The 15,928-nt window shown below is 45.3% G+C and overlaps 1 protein-coding gene and 1 long non-coding RNA gene across 3 annotated transcripts in view; both read left to right on the forward strand.

The window, feature by feature from the left end:
- The window catches only part of PAWR (pro-apoptotic WT1 regulator), a 124,304-nt gene that overhangs the window by 30,123 nt on the left and 78,253 nt on the right, over window positions 1–15,928 (forward strand). The window lies entirely within an intron of this gene.
- Window positions 8,554–14,746, forward strand: LOC311620660. Its single transcript, XR_014794727.1, has 4 exons — window positions 8,554–11,127; window positions 11,164–11,921; window positions 12,090–12,492; window positions 13,306–14,746. It is a non-coding gene; the product is annotated as an uncharacterized lncRNA (long non-coding RNA).

The following is a 15,928-nucleotide window of genomic DNA, read 5'->3' on the forward strand; positions in this document are numbered from 1 at the left end:
AGAAGAGTTGTCTACTTGTAAATGATGAATCAATGACTGAATGTTCACTATCAAGTTAATCAATTTTTTGGTTTATCTAAATAGTAGATGTATATTGACTGTACTTACATAATTATCAGTAGTTTTCTGGCTCCTCCTCCTCCTCTCCCCTTTTTAAGTGTAACTTTGGCGCTTTAAGAAAAAAAATGTTGAGGATCCAAGATGGCTGCGCCCAGGTGAACACCTAGCCGCAGCCGCACACAACAATTTCAATAAAATACAACTAAAATATAAAACGGACATTGCCCAGAACTACAGGAAGGTTGACTGACTGGAAATTCTACAGCGAGAAGCAAGGAGAAAACCAGAAGGAGGCGCTGAGGGGCTGGAAAAGCCCAAGGTACAGAGACGCAGCGCGCGCGGAGAGGACGGAGCCGGAGAGGAGGGAGGCCGAGTGCCTGGCGGGCGTTCCCTAGCAGAAAGGAGATAAAACTCCAACTGTGCTGGGCCCCCGACTGCTCTGAACCCCAGTTCTAGGCCAGACCCCGGGGACTCAGGCTCAGCCATAGGGAGCTGGGCTGTAAAGTGGATCCCCGGGGTAGCGGAGAAAGGAGGTCCCGGGTCCCAGAGGCGCGCACACTGCCCCCAGAGAAGGGACGGTCGGCTGTGCCACGGGATTGCCCTGACGGGAAGGAGACTGGGGCTCCAGACTGCTGTGAACGCCACCTCCAACTCCACTTCCAACTGAACTGAACCCCAATACCGGGCTCATTGTGGGAGAGCATAGACTGTTTAGCAGCAGGCGAAAATCGAGGGCACCTTTCTCTCAGAGGCGGCGGCAGCGAGCACTGAAGGACCCGCATAGGGCAGGGCTGACGGAAGCCAAAGCTGCAGGCTCCACCCTGAAACCCCGTCCCATCTGTAACTGTGAAATGCGACAACAAAATAGATCACAAACGAAAGAAATGGAGGACAAAAAGCGTCTGGATATAGAGTTCAAATCTACGCTTATAAGGTTTTTCAAGAATTTCCTAGAAAAGATGGATAAGGCCTATGAGGATATGAAAAGAGATCAACTAGAATTAATAAGGAGTCAACAAGAAATGATAAGGGATCAACAAGAAATAAAGAATACATTGTCTGAAATAAAAAATATTTTACAGAGTCCTAAAAACAGAAGGGAAGATCGCAAGAATCAAGTCAAAGATTTGGAACATAAAGAGCCAGAAGACACTCCTCCACAGAAGCTAGAAGGCAAGAGAATCCAGAAAATTGAAGATAATGTAAGAAACCTCTGGGACAACTTCAAGCGAACCAACATCAGAATTATGGGGGTCCCAGAAGATGAGAGAGAGCAAGATATCGAAAACATACCGAAAGAAATAGTGACAGAAAACTTCCCCCACCTGGGGAAAGAATTAGACTTACAAGTCCAGGAAGCGCACAGAACTCCAAACAAAAGGAATCTAAAGAGGACCACACCGAGACACATCGTTATTAAAATTCCAAGAGCAAAAAACAAAGAGAGAATATTAAAAGAAGCAAGAGCAAAGAAGGTAGTAACTTATAAAGGAGCACCTATACGATTGTCAGCTGACTTCTCAACAGAAACCATGCAGGCCAGAAGGGAATGGCAAGAAATATTCAAGGTGATGAATAGCAAGAACCTACCGCCAAAAATAATCTACCCAGCAAAGCTATCACTCAGAATCGAAGGCCAGATAAAGAGCTTCACTAATAAAAAAAAGCTAAAGGAGTTCATCACCACCAAACCAGAATTATATGAATTGCTGAAGGGGGTTCTTTCAGAAGAGAAAGTAAACAAAGATAAAAATTATGAACAACAAATACGTAATTATCAACAAGTGAATCTAAAAACCAAGGAAATTAAAAAAATCTGATGAACAATATTAACTGTTGAATATAATAGAATCAGAGGTATGGAAGGGGAGTGAACTGACGATTCTTGGGGAAAAGGGGAGAGGGGGGCGTGGGAAGAGACTGAACATAAACTGTGCACCTATGGATGAGGACAATGGGGAGAGGGGAAAGGGCAGAGGGTGGGGTGGGAACCTGGTGGAGAAGAGCAATGGTGGGGGGGGGAAAAGGAACATTTGTAATAATATGATAAATAAAAACTTATTAAAAAAAAAAGGAAAAAAAATGTTCACTGTGATCTTAAAATTATTTGGTATCACATTTTAGGAGACTTCCCTTTTTAATGCTACAGTTAAAACCATTAATTTTCAAAAAGCAATATATTACCAAGTTTAATGCCATTGATTTAAAAATATAAACAAAAATATACTTCCAGGGCATGTTCCAGTAAATATAGATTTAGTGTAAAACTTGGATAATTGTAGTTTATGATAGTTAATATAATACCATGGCTTGACATAAGGGCCAAAATTTAGAGAAGACTTTAAGATAGAACAGCTTTTTAAATAGTATATATTTTAGTGGCTTGGTGCATGAAATTTGTGCACATTAAAAGGGAATTAAATAGAGGAAATAGTTTAATATTGCTATTTGCCCTTTCTCTATAATAGAAGTGTCAGAGGTGAAAGAAAATTAGTAAAATGTATATGAAAACCTTCCTTGTAAGGGTCTGGGGTGCACCACGGGATCCAGAGTCAAGTCCCCATCCACCCACATGCATCTCAAAATTGTGTGAAACTCAGACCCAAGCCCACCCCTCACCCCCTCACCTGCCTCATTGGGCTAGATCCCTCATTGGCCTAGCCTCAGGTCCCCTGGCCCAGCTCCAGGATGGGGGGGCATGGTCTGAGGTCTCCCAGCCCAGACCGGGGCAGGGGGGCGTGCCTTGAGGTCCTCTGTCAAGCCCTTTCAGGTGTCAGACACGGCCTGAGATCCCCTGTCAAGCCCCGCCAGGCGGGGGGGGGGGGGGGGGGGGGGGGAGTGCAGTCTCAGGTCTCCCAGCCCAGCACCAGGAGGGGGCCATAGCCTCAGGTCTCCTGTCAAGTCCCGCTGGGCATGGGGTGGGTGTTCAGACTCAGGTCCCCATCAAGCCCCACTGTGTGGCAGGCACTGCCTGAGGATCCCTGTCAAGCCCAGCCAGGCAGGGAGGTTGCAGCCTCAGCTCTCCTGGTCCGATGCTGGGGTGGGGGCTGTGGCCTGAGGTTCCATGTCAACCCCCATTGGGCTGGGGGTTCGGACTGAGGTCCCCCGGCCTGGTGCTGGGGTGGGAGGAGTGACCTGAAGTCTGTCAAGCCCCACCTGGTTGGGGGCACGGCCTGAAGTTCCATGGCCTGGCGCTGGGGCAGGGAGAGCAGCCTGAAGTCCCCTAGCCCAGCACCAGGACAGGAAGCACACCTTGAGGTCCCCTGTCAAGCCCTGCCAGGTAGGTGGCACTGCCTGAGGTCCCCTGTCAAACCCTTCCAGGTGGGGGACACGGCCTGAGATCTCCTGTCAAGCCCCATGGAGCGAAGGAGGGCTAGCCTCAGGTCCCTGCTGATTGCTCCTTAAGGCTCCTTATGGGAACTTGGCAGCCATCTTTGTTATGGAGTGATGGTTAATTAGCATATTCTCTTTATTAGATAGGATTTTTATTGATTTCAGAGAGAAGAAGGGAGAAGGAGAGATTGAAACAGCAATGATAGGAATTATTGATCAGCTGCCTCCTGCAGGTCCCTTCGAGGGTTTGAGCCTGCAATCCAGGCATGTGCCCTTGACCAAATTGAACCCAGACCCTTCAGTTTGCAGGCTAATGCTCTATCCATTGAGCCAAACCTGGTAGGCCAACTTTTAAAAAAAAATTATTGCCTAATTTACTTTTCTTTTTTTTTTTTTAATTGAGGTAGGGCTTTGCAGAGGCATAGTGAAAGAAGAGGATCATTCTGATTCTCCTTTTTAGAAATGTTCTTATTGGATTTAGAGGGAGAGGAAGGGAGAGAGAAACATGGTTGAGAGAGAAATACTGATCAGCTACCTTCTACACTCTTCCTGCTGGGGATCTAGCTGGAAACTGGGAATGTGCCCTATCCCGCCCGGAATCCAACCAGGGACATTTTGATGCTGGGGACTATGCTCAATCAACTGAGCCAGACTGGCCAGGGCGGCGTCTCCTTTTTAAAAAATCACCAAATCCTTTTGAGCAATGAAAACTGGGGGTGGGGGGTGGGGGTGGGGTGGGTGTCACTAGTACCCTAGCCAGTTTGGCTCAGTGGATAGAGCATTAGCCTGTGGACTGAGGGGTCCTGGGTTTGATTTTGGTCAAGGGTTTGTACCTTGGTTGCAGGTTTGATACTTGGCCCTGGTTAGATGTGTGGGAGAAGCTTACATTGATGTTTTTCTCTCTGTCTCCCCTCCTCACTTTCACTCTCTCTTAAGAATCAGTGGAAGAAATATCCTTGTGTGAGGATTAACAAAGCAAAACAAAAAAAGGGGTCACTAGTTAAAATAGTGGTCTTCGGTCTTTAATTTTAAAGAAATTTGCTTTGTATATTTCTTACGAAAATAATTATTTGTGAAAAGTAGGTAAATAATTCTAACTTTTTCACTAGGTCTAGTTATTTTTAATGGCAATGTTTTGTTTGGAACATAAAATGGACTACTTTATTATAAGCTGCTATAGAGTCAATGTTGAAACCTGATCCCTAATGTGTTGATATTTGGTGGGGGGATCTTTGGGAGGTAATTAGGTCCTGAAGGTGGACCTCTAAGAAATGAGATCAGTGCCCTCATTAAAAAGGTCCCTGTGAGCACCCTTACCTTTTCCACCAGGTGAGAGCAGAGACTTCTCATCAGTGAACCAGGAACTGGGCTCTCACCAGATACCCAATCTGTCAGTGCCTTGATCTTGGACTTCTTCCAGAACTGTGAGAAATAAATTCTTGTTGCTTATAAGCCACGTAGTCTGTGGTATTTTGTTACAGCAGCCCAAAGAGACAGAGACATGAGCTACTGTTCCAGTTAACAATTTCATAACTTCCAATGCACAGTACTTTTCCTGGAATGTGTGTTTTGCATATGTTTTGTAGTTGGACTTATTTTTGTTAAATTATCTATACTAATAAAAGGGTAATATGTTAATTAGACCAGGACACCTTCCAGGAGACCTTCAGGACAAAGCTATGGTGGTTAGGCCCAGGCAGAGGCAGTTAGGGGTGATCAGGCCAGGAGGGGAAGGCAGTAGTAATAATGATGGTAATGATCATAGAAGTTAGGTTTTATTGCTAGTCACTCTTCTAAGACCATTGTGGTTGGTATTCTTATTATCTTATAAATGAATAAATTGGCTTTCTCTGAATTCAGATCCATGCTCTATTGTATTCATTGAATTTTCACCTTAAATGTCCTTGACTACCATGTTACTTAGCACACACAGTACTCATTAAATAGTAGGTTAAAAATAAACGAAATAAAACAACTATAACAAAAAAACTGACTTACCAGAAAGAGTAATAGTTAAGCAAGAGGTTAAAAGGCTAAAATATTTGCTGAAGGTCATTCTACTAGGAGGTGTGGTAGGAAAACTAGGATTCAAACCTAGCTCTATGTGACTTAAAAGGCAATTGATATTAACACTTATAGACTAGTTTACTTATCTGTAAAATGTAGAGAATAGCAATCTGGATTGGTTGAATAAATGTAACTGCTTAATGTCGTGTTGCCCTCATAGATATTTCATGAGTTACCGATGATAATTAGCATGATAGATATTTAATGGCAGTATATTCATATCACATTCTCTCCTCACTTGACCTGGGCATTTCTAGTAAATTTATATTGTGTTTTTGTTTTATGTTTTTGTACTTTTATTTCTCCTTTTAGTGCCCCTCCCTTACCCATATTCAATTGTGTTCTGTGTACATTCCATGTTTTTCAGTGGTCTTTATTCAGTAAATATTCAGAGATGGTGACATATCAGGCATTGTGCTAGGTGATAGATTTTAACAAAACGGGTAAGTATTGAGCAGAGTGGTTCTGGCTTTAGCAGTGTTATCATCTAGGACCTTGTTAGAAGTGCAAAATCTTGGGCTTCCCCTCTGACTTACTACTTCGTCAGTTTCTCTGGTCATGTTGGGTGCATTCTAGAGCTTGAGAGTCCTTGATATAGATTATTATAAAAGTACTAGAGGCCTGGTGCATGAATTTGTTTACCAGTGGGGTCCCTTGGTCTGACCTGTGGAAACAGGATGGGTCACAGGCAAAATCCTTTTTAAATATCACAGAAAATGATTTCTTAAAACTTTTGATATTCTGTCTTGATCATTGATAAGTTTTAAATTAATGTCTAGTCTCAAGCTATGATACCTTATCTTCCTCTTATGATATACAAGTATAAGAATGCAATGAATATTCTGAGTGATTGTAGATAAAAATATGCATAATTGTCAGATGGGATTTATTTTAGTCTTATATAGGAATTGGTTTGTCTGGACAATATGTGAACTGCTGGGCTTTCTCCAGTTATGTATTACTACTATAATATGAAAATGTAATGGATATGAGGCCCCTAAGATGAGTGCAGTATTTTTATTTTTAAAAATCTTTATTGCTGAATTTATTACTTAAGTCCCCTTTTTTCTCCCATTGACCCTTTCTAGCCCACTCCCGTCCCCCACCTCAGGCCTCCACTACCCTGTTGTCTATGTTCATGGTTATGCATACAAGTTCTTTAGTTGACCTCTTCCCACCCTCCCCCACCTTCCCTCTGAGTTTCCATGCTTCTGTGTCTTTGGAACTATTTTGTTCAACAGTTCATTTTGTTCATTAGATTCCACATATGAGTGAGTTCATTTGATACTTGTCTTTCTCTGTTTTTTTTTTTTTTTTTTTTTTTTTTTTACTTAGCATAATACTCTCCAGGTCCCTCCCTGGTATCTCAATGGATGAGAGACTTTTCCTTTTTATTGCTGCATAGTATTCCATGGTATGAATGTACCACAGCTTTTTTTATCCACTCATCTACTGATGGACACTTGGGCTATTTCCAGATCTTAGCTATTGTAAATTCAACTGCTATGGACACAGAGTGCATACATTCTTTTTTATTGTTGTTACAGGTTTCTTAGGATATAGGCCTAGAAGTGGAATCTCTGGGTCAAATAGTAGTTCATATTTACTTATTTTTTAAAATATATTTTTTATTGATTTAAGAGAGAAAGAGAGAGGGAGAAAGAGACAGAAACATCAATAGTGAGGGGGAATCATTGATTGGCTGCTTCCTGCATGCCCTCTACTGGGGATCAAGCCTGCAATCCCAGGCATGTGCCCTTGATCAGAATTGAACTGGGGACCCTTCAGTTCGCAGGCCAATGGGCTCTATCCACTGAGCCAAACCAGCTAGGGCAATAACTGAATATTTTTAAAGCATATTTACTTTTTTGAAGAAACTACATACTGTTTTGCATGTCTGCCTTCCCACGAGCAGTGTACTAGGGTTCCTTTTTCTCCACATCCTCACCAGCATTTGTTATTTGTTGATTTATTGATTTTAACCGTTCTGACAGCTATGAGGTGATACCTCATTGTTTTAATTTGCATCTCTCTGATGATCAGTGACTTTGAGGATTTTTTCATATGTCTCTTGGCCATCTGCATTCATGTGTCCACTTTGGAGTAGTGTCTATTTACGTCTTTTGTCTTTCTTTTAAGTTCCATAAGTTCCTTATGTATTTTGGATATTAACCTTTTATCAGATGTATCATTGTCAAATATGTTCTCCCATACAATGGGTTCCATTTTTGTTTTGTTGATGGTTTCTTTTGCTATGCAGAAGCTTTTTATTTTGATATAGTTTCATTTGTTATTTTCTCAGTTTCCTTTGCCGTAGGAGATGAATCCATAGCATATTGCTATAAGAGATATCTAAGATTTTGCTGCGTATGGTTTCTTGTAGGATTTTTATGATTTCTTGTCTTTCATATAAGTCTTTTCTCATTTTTAGTTTATTTTGGTTTATGGTATAAGTTGGTCTAGTTTCTTTTTTTTTTTTCTTTTTTTTTTTTTTTTGCATGTATCTTTCCAATTTTCCCAACACCATTTATTGAAGAGACTGTCTTGACTCCAATATATATTCTTGTCTCCTTTGTCAAATATTAAGTGTAATGGCTTGGGTCAATTTCTGGGGTCTCTGTTCTGTTCCATTGATTATAGTATGTCTGTTCTTGTGCCAGTACCAGGGTGTTCTGATTATAGTAACTTTGTAATATAACTTGATGTCTAGTATTGTGATCTCTCTAACTTTGTTCTTCATTTTCAAGATTGCTGCAGCTATTCATGGTCTTTTTTGGTTCCATATAAACACCATGACCTAGTCAGAATATTCCAGGGATGCAAGGCTGGTACAATATTCACAAATCAAAACAATAAACATGGTACATCACATAAACAAATTGAAGGACAAAAATCACTTGATCATATCAATAGATGCAGTAAAAGCATATATGTATATGTGTGTGTTTGTGTATGTGTGTGTATATATATATATATATATACACACACACACACACACACACACACACACACACATATATATATATATATATATATATATATATATAAATAAAACCCTAATATGCAAATAGACCAAATGGCAGAACAGCTGAACTGGTCACTATGACATGTGCTGATTATAATATGTGAAACATGGGGGTGCACGTGAAACATGGTGGGTGTTGGCAGCAGATGGCAGAGCGTGGAACATGGCGGGTGTTGGCCTCGGCAGGATAATGGAGCATGTGAGCTGGGGCACCAGACCAAGGCGGGGTGCCAATTGCTGTCATCCGGGTGAGCCTCTGGTGCTCACGTGCACTGTGGTCCTGCCCACTGTTTGCATCCACTACCAGCACCTGGTGCCAGTTCTGATCCCTTGGTGCCATCAGTGGGTGCGAGTGGCGGCTGACAGCCTCTATTGCCCTTGAGGGCTTCTCTACCTCCTCCTGCACCTGAGGGGCCATTGGGCAGCAGCCGCTGCTCATACCTACTGATGGTGCCAGTCCCACTTGCACCCACAGCTGATGCCTGCCCCAGTTGCTCCGTATCGTAAGGAGCTGTGAGTAGGGCTAGTGCTGTCAGCGCATCGGAGTGGCTTTGGTGGGAGAGGACCTGCTGGCAGAGAGGGAACCAGGGGGCTGCAGCATAAGGGGCCAGGTGGGGGCAGGGAGGATGGCCTGAGACCCACATCTGTGCCAACCGCAGCCTTGTATCCCATAGTTCGTTTTAAGGTGCATAAATTCATGTACCGGACCCCTAGTTTTTGATAAAAACTCTAAGCAAAGTGGGAATAAAGGGACCATACCCTAACATAATTCAGGCATATATGACAACTCTACAGCCAATATCATACTTAATGGGTAGAAACTAAAACCATTTCCACCAAGAACAGGAACAAGATAAGGATGCCCTTTCCTGTTTGACAGTACTAGAAGTGCTAGACAGAGTGATCAGACAAGAAGAAGAAATGAAAGGCATCCAAATCGGAAAGGAGGAAGTAAAACTCTCATTATTCGTAGATGATGTGATATTGTACATAGAAAACCCTAAAGACTCCACCAAAAACCTTCTAGATTTAATAAAGGAATTCAGCAATGTAGCAGGATACAAAATTAACATCCAGAAATCAATACCATTTTTTAATTTTTTAATTTTTACTTTTTATACATATTTTATTTATTACAGAGAGGAAGGGAGAAGAATAGTTAGAAACATCGATGAGATAGAAACTTCGATCAGCTGCCTCCTGCACACCCCTTACTGGGGATATGCTTGCAACCAAGGTACATGCCCTTGACTGAAATCCAACCGGGGACCCTTCAGTCCGCAGGCTGACACTCTATCCACTGAGCCAAACCGGTAGGGCATCGATGCCATTTTTATACACCAGTAATGAGCTTTCAGAAAGAGAAACTAAACAAACAATCAAATTTACCATAGCAAAAAAAGAAAAAGATACCTAGGAATAAACTTATCTAAGGCGGTAAAAGACTTGCACTCAGAAAAACTGTAAGATGTTGGGAGAATCCAAGATGGCTGCTCGGGTAGACACCTAACTGCAGCAGCACACAATTTCAATGGAATACAACTAAAATGTAGAGTGGACATCGCCCAGAGCTACAGGTAGTCGGCTGACTGAAAATTCTACAACAAGAAGGAAAGAGAAAACCAGAAGGAAAATCAGAGGAGCTGAAAAAAAGCCTAAGGTACGGAGACATGCTGCGTGTTTGCACGCACGCTCGCGGAGAGGTCGCAGCCGGAGAGGAGAAGAGGGCTGGGTGCTGCCCGGCGTTCCTTAGCAGGAAGGAAATAAAACCCCCAGCCTGGGCTGAACCCCCGAACCAGCAGCGCTGAGCCCCAAGTTATGGGCCAGACCCTGGGGACCCAGGCTCCAGCAGGGGGAGACGGGGCTGTGAGGTGGAATCCCAGGTGAGCAACGAAAAGCAGGGCCCCCAGAGTTGCGCGCACATTGCGCGCAGAGGACTGAATGTTGACTCTGACGCTGGATTACCCTAGCCGGAAGGAACAGGGCCTCCGGCGGCACTGAGCCTCAGTCCGGACTGCTCTGAACCCCAGTTCTGGGCCAATCCCTGGGGACCCAGGCTCAAGTAGAGGGAGACGGGGCTGTGAGGTGGAGTCCTGGGAGAGCGGCGAAAGGCCGAGCCCCCGGAGTTGCGCACATTGCTTGCAAGGGAAGGAATGTTGACTCTGATGCGGGATTGCCCTGGAGGGAAGGAAACGGGAGCCCCCGCCGTGTTGGGCCCCAGTTTTGACTGCTCTGAACCCCAGTCCTGGACCAGACCCTGGGGACCCAGGCTCGAGCAGGGGGAGACGGGGCTGTGAGGCGGAATCCCAGGGGAGTGGCGAAAAGCGGAGCCCCCAGAGTCACGCCCACTGTGCGCAGAGGACAGTCTGTTGACTCTGATCTTAGACTCCCCTAGCGGGAAAGAGAAAAAAAAAAGCTCCAGACTGGAGGAATGTGACAGGGAGCAGTAGCCCCTGCTGGACACCGGCCAGCCGGGCGCCGGCAGGGAGCCGGGTGACGGGGCCCCCAGGGGGGGGGGGGGTGCCCCTGAGCCTTCGACCTCTGAGCGCGGGCAACGGAGCCAAGGCCTTGGGCTGCTTCCTGGGCGGTGCCGACCCCGGCAACAGGCTGGAGCAGCGCTGGAGCCCGCGGAGAACAAAGGGGTGCCACAGGCCAAGCTGCTGAGCTCCCAGGACAAGGAGGAAGAAACCAAAGAAGTTCTCAATGTGAAGAAATCAAGTGAGAGCAAAAGATAGTAAAATTACTTAAGAAAGAATACAAAGAAGATCTTGAAAAATCAAAGACTAAGTCAGAACTCAACTCACCAGCCAACATTGCAACATATATGCGTTTAAAAAAAAAAAAGGACAGAATGTTGGAACAGCTGCGGCCAGGCCTAGAGTGCCCAGGCACAAGGCAGTAGCAACCGGGCCCGGATCAACAACAGCCAGGCCCCAGAGCAGCAGCAGCCAGAACCAGAGCAACAACAGCCAGCACTGGAGCAGCCAGACCTGGGGCAGTGGCAGCCAGGCCTGAGGCGGAGGCAGCCAAGCCCAGGGTGGCCAGTCCAGGAACACCCAGACCCGGAGTGGCCGGGCCCGGAGAAGCTGGGCCCAGAGCAGCCGGGTTGGGAGCAGCCAGGCCCAGAACAGCAGTAGCCAAGCCCGGAGCATCCAGGCTGGGAGCGGCCGGGCCCCGGGGCAGCCGGGCCCAGAGCAGCCGGGTCGGGTGCGGCCAGGCCCGGAGCAGCAGCTGCCAGGCTGGGAGCGGCCAGGCCCGGAGCAGCCGGGTCTGGTGTGACCAGGCCCGGAGCAGCGGCTGCCAGGTTGGGAGCGGCCAGGCTCGGAGCAGCCGGGTCTGGTGTGGCCAGGCTTAAAGCAGCGGTTGCCAGGCTGAGAGCAGCCAGGCCCGGAGCAGCCGGGTCTGGTGTGACCAGGCCCGGAGCAGCGGCTGCCAGGTTGGGAGCAGCCAGGCTCGGAGCAGCCGGGTCTGGTGTGGCCAGGCTTAAAGCAGCGGTTGCCAGGCTGAGAGCGGCCAGGCCCGGAGCAGCAGCTGCCAGGTTGGGAGCGGCCAGGCTCGGAGCAGCTGGGTCTGGTGTGGCCAGGCTTAAAGCAGCGGTCGCCAGGCTGAGAGCAGCCAGGCCCGGAACAGCCGGGTCGGGTGTGGCCAGGCCCGGAGCAGCGGCTGCCAGGCTGGGAGCGACCAGGTCCAGAGCGGCCGGGCCCGGAGCAGCCGGGCCCAGAGCAGCCGGGTTGGGTGCGGCCAGGCCCCGAGCAGCAGCAGCCAAGTCCAGAGCAACTAGGTTGGGAGCGGCAGTGACCAGACCCGGAGCAGCTGGTTGTGGAACGAACCAGAGCAACAGAGGCCAGGCCCGGAGCAGCCAGGCCTGGAACAGCTCGCTCCTCGCCTGCCCCTGCCCCACGGCTGCCTCTCAGACATGGCTGGAAACTTTTGTGGGAACTTGAGGGTCTGCTGAATCAAGTGATGAAGGTTTAGATCTGGATGTGTTGAGTTAGTATAGGGCTGGGGTGTTGATCTGTGAGTGCCTTGGGTGGGGCCTGGATGAGGCTGGTTGACCTATTTGGAAATGTCTTTTGTGTGAAATGTATCATTGGGCATGTGGAGGTATTATTGATATGAGAAAATGCTAAGTAACTGATTTACTATCTGAAAAGGGATTTACTATCGGGGAAAGGGAGGGAGGAAGAGACTGAACATAAACTGCACCTATGGATAAGGACAATGGGGGATGGGGAGGGGGCGGAGGGTGGGGTGGGAACCTGATGGAGGGGGGAAGAAATGAGGAACCTTTGTAATAATATGAACAATAAAGATTGATTAAAAAAAAAAAAACACAAACAAAAAAACTGTAAGATGTTAAAAAAAAAAAAAGAGAGACAGAGGGAGGTATAAACAAATGAGAAAATATACTGTTTTTATGGATTGGTAGAATTAACATCATTAAAATGTCCATTCTATCCAAAGCAATCTATAGATTCAGTGTAGTCCCTATTGAATTACCAACAACATATTTCACAGATTTAGAACAAATACTCCAAATATTAATATGGAGGGCAGATTTTTAATGACAAGAACAAATGAAGCTTGTATATTGGTGAATATGCATGGCTGTATTTAGCCTTCTATATTAGCTTACTTTATCCAATATCTAAAATGCCCTTGCTATAAAATATTACAAGATTTTTAGCTTTAGTTTAGATATTTAAAAAATAATGTGTGAGTAGAAACTTAACAAATATAATCTATTTCATAATATTTTAAAAAATTGGAATATTTAGTTGAATCTGAATAAACATTTAAAAGAAGTAATTAAACATAAGTGCTTTTTGGTATTTTGAAGGATAACTTAATATTATTTTGGAAATTTAGTGTTATATAACAGATAAGTCTGCATTTGTTTTGAAGATTCTTTACTAAATTTAATTTGCATCTTATGTGTACTGATGATGTACATCTGTATATAAGCACATTTTTATTCTAACGGAAAAATTTTTGTTGTTTGGTTGGCTGGTAGAGAGAACATAAATAACACTCTTACTCATAAAAAAAATAAACTGGAAGAATTTCAAGTATTTAGTTTTCTATTAAATTTAGATGGGAAGATAGACCTCCAAATTGGAGTTTTCCTCATGGTTAATGAGTATGTGTATAAACAAGTCTTAGCTTGATCCTGACTTAATTTCCTTTAAAGACTCAATTAAGGACAATTAATTACTAATATTATCATTTATGTTGAATATAACTTATTATTTAGAAGGGTGCCAATGCCTGATGCAGAATCTATTGGCAGCTAAGGTAGGATTGATGGTTTTTCTCAGCTGTCAAATCTAAAATAGAAATTTAATTGTATTTTAGTTTTTCTGGTTAAAAATGACACAAGTTATGGATAAAGAATGACTATTTGTCTTGGTACTCTTTGTCCTACAACATATTGCCTGCCCCTTTGTACATTGAGCTTTTTTAGGCCTTATCTTACATGGCTCTTTCTTTGGAAACTTTGTCCTTTGCATTAGTGATACCATACTCTCCAGGTTTCTCCTCTCGTTCTTGGACACTTTCACAAACTTTTTGCTTTATAACTTATTTACTTAACTTATTTATTTATTTATTTATTTATTTATTTATTTATTTATTGTTAAGCCTCATGTGAGGATATTTTTTCCATTGATTTTTGGAGTGGAAGGGAAGAAGGAGGGGAGAAATTAGTTGCCTCCTATACATAGGAATTGAGTCAAGAATCGAACCTGTGACCTTTTGGTGCACAGCCCAGTGCTCTATCCACTGAGCAGCATCGGCCAGGGCTAAGTTCTTTAAATGCTGGTACTCTTTATGGTTCTGATCTAGGCCTTCTTCTGAACCTATGATTGCTCAGCAATCTCAGCCACTCCCATAGGCTCAGTTTCCATGTATATGCTTATATTTTATTTTATTGAAATGTAATTGATATACAATGAACTGCATAAATTTGAAGTATACCGTTTGACATGTATACACCCATTAAACCATCACTACAATCAAGATATCAAAAAGCCATTACCCCAAAAGTTTATCTATACTTCTTTGCTATTTCACCCCCATTCAAGTCAACCACTGATCTTTCTGTCACAATAGATTATTTGGCATTTTCTAGAATTTTATGCTATATAATAAAGAGGCAATATGCAAATTAACCCTCACAAGATAGCTGCCTACCACCAGGCTGGCAGGGGGATTAGTGAGGGAAGACTAAACGACTGAACAGTGGCTACATGGGGTGACCAGGCCAGCGGGAGGGCTATGAGGGGTGACCAGGCTGGCAGGAGGGGGCCAGTTAAGGGTGACCAGGGCCAGCAGAGGGGGCAGTTGGGGGCAACCAGGCAGCAGGGGGGTTAGCGAGGGGCAACCAAACGACTGAACAGCCAGCTTCATGGGGTGACCAGGCTGGAGGGGGGCGGGAGTTGGGGGCGACTAGGCTGGAAGGGGGTTTGTTAGGGGTGACCAGACTGGTGGGGTGGGGGGGGAGTAAGAGGTGACTAGGCCGGCGGGGGGAGGGGGCAATTATCAGTGGCCAGGCTGGCAGGGGGGCGGAGTGCAGTTGGGGGTGACCAGGCTGTCAGTGGGGGGCAGTTGGGGGCGATTAGACCAGCAGTGGGAGCAGTGAGTAATGACTAGGCTGATGGGGAGGACAGTTGAGGATGACCAGACTGGCAGAGTGGGTCAGTTGGGGGCAACCAGGCCGGCAGGGGGGGCAGTAAGTGGTGACCAGGCCAGCAGTAGGGGGGCAGTTAGGAGCAACCAGTTCGGCAGGGAGGGGGCAGTTGGGGGCAACCTGGCTGGCTCTCAGAGGCAGTGAGGGGCGTTCAGGCCAGCCCACAGAGGCAGTGAGGGGCAACCACGCTGGCAGGGGGCACAGTTAGGGGCAATCAGGCTGGCATGCAGAGGTAGTGAGGGGAGATCAGGCTGGCAGGGGGAGGGGCAGTTAGAGGCCACTAGGCAGGCAAACAGGTGAGCAATTAGGAGCCAGCAGTCCAGGATTGTGAGAGGGATGTCTGACTGCTGGTTTAGGCCCTATCGCAGGGATCGGGCCTAAACCGGCAGTCAAGCATCCCCCAAAGGGTCCTGGAAGAAGAGGGTGCAGGCTGGGCTCAGGGCCTCCCCTTCCCCCCCTTTATGTCCCTCCATCCCCCTCTCCCTCCCTCTGTGCACGGGCCTCTAATATAAATATTATTATACATTATGGACTTTTAAAAATCTGGCTTCATTGAGTACAGTCGTATTGCCTGTATCAGCTTGGTTTACATTTATTTCCTGTAATCCTTTCAAATGATTCTCTTCCCAGCTTTGGGGTGCTTCCTCGTGTACATGCACTGTTGATACTTTGTTTAAATCTAGAGAAAGGATCCTATCACATCTCTGGAGATCTCTGTGCAACTCTCTCTTTAGAATTTTTAAAAATATATATTT

Source organism: Pipistrellus hanaki (assembly GCF_964339955.1).
Source record: "Pipistrellus hanaki genome assembly, chromosome: 3".
Taxonomy (NCBI): domain Eukaryota; kingdom Metazoa; phylum Chordata; class Mammalia; order Chiroptera; family Vespertilionidae; genus Pipistrellus; species Pipistrellus hanaki.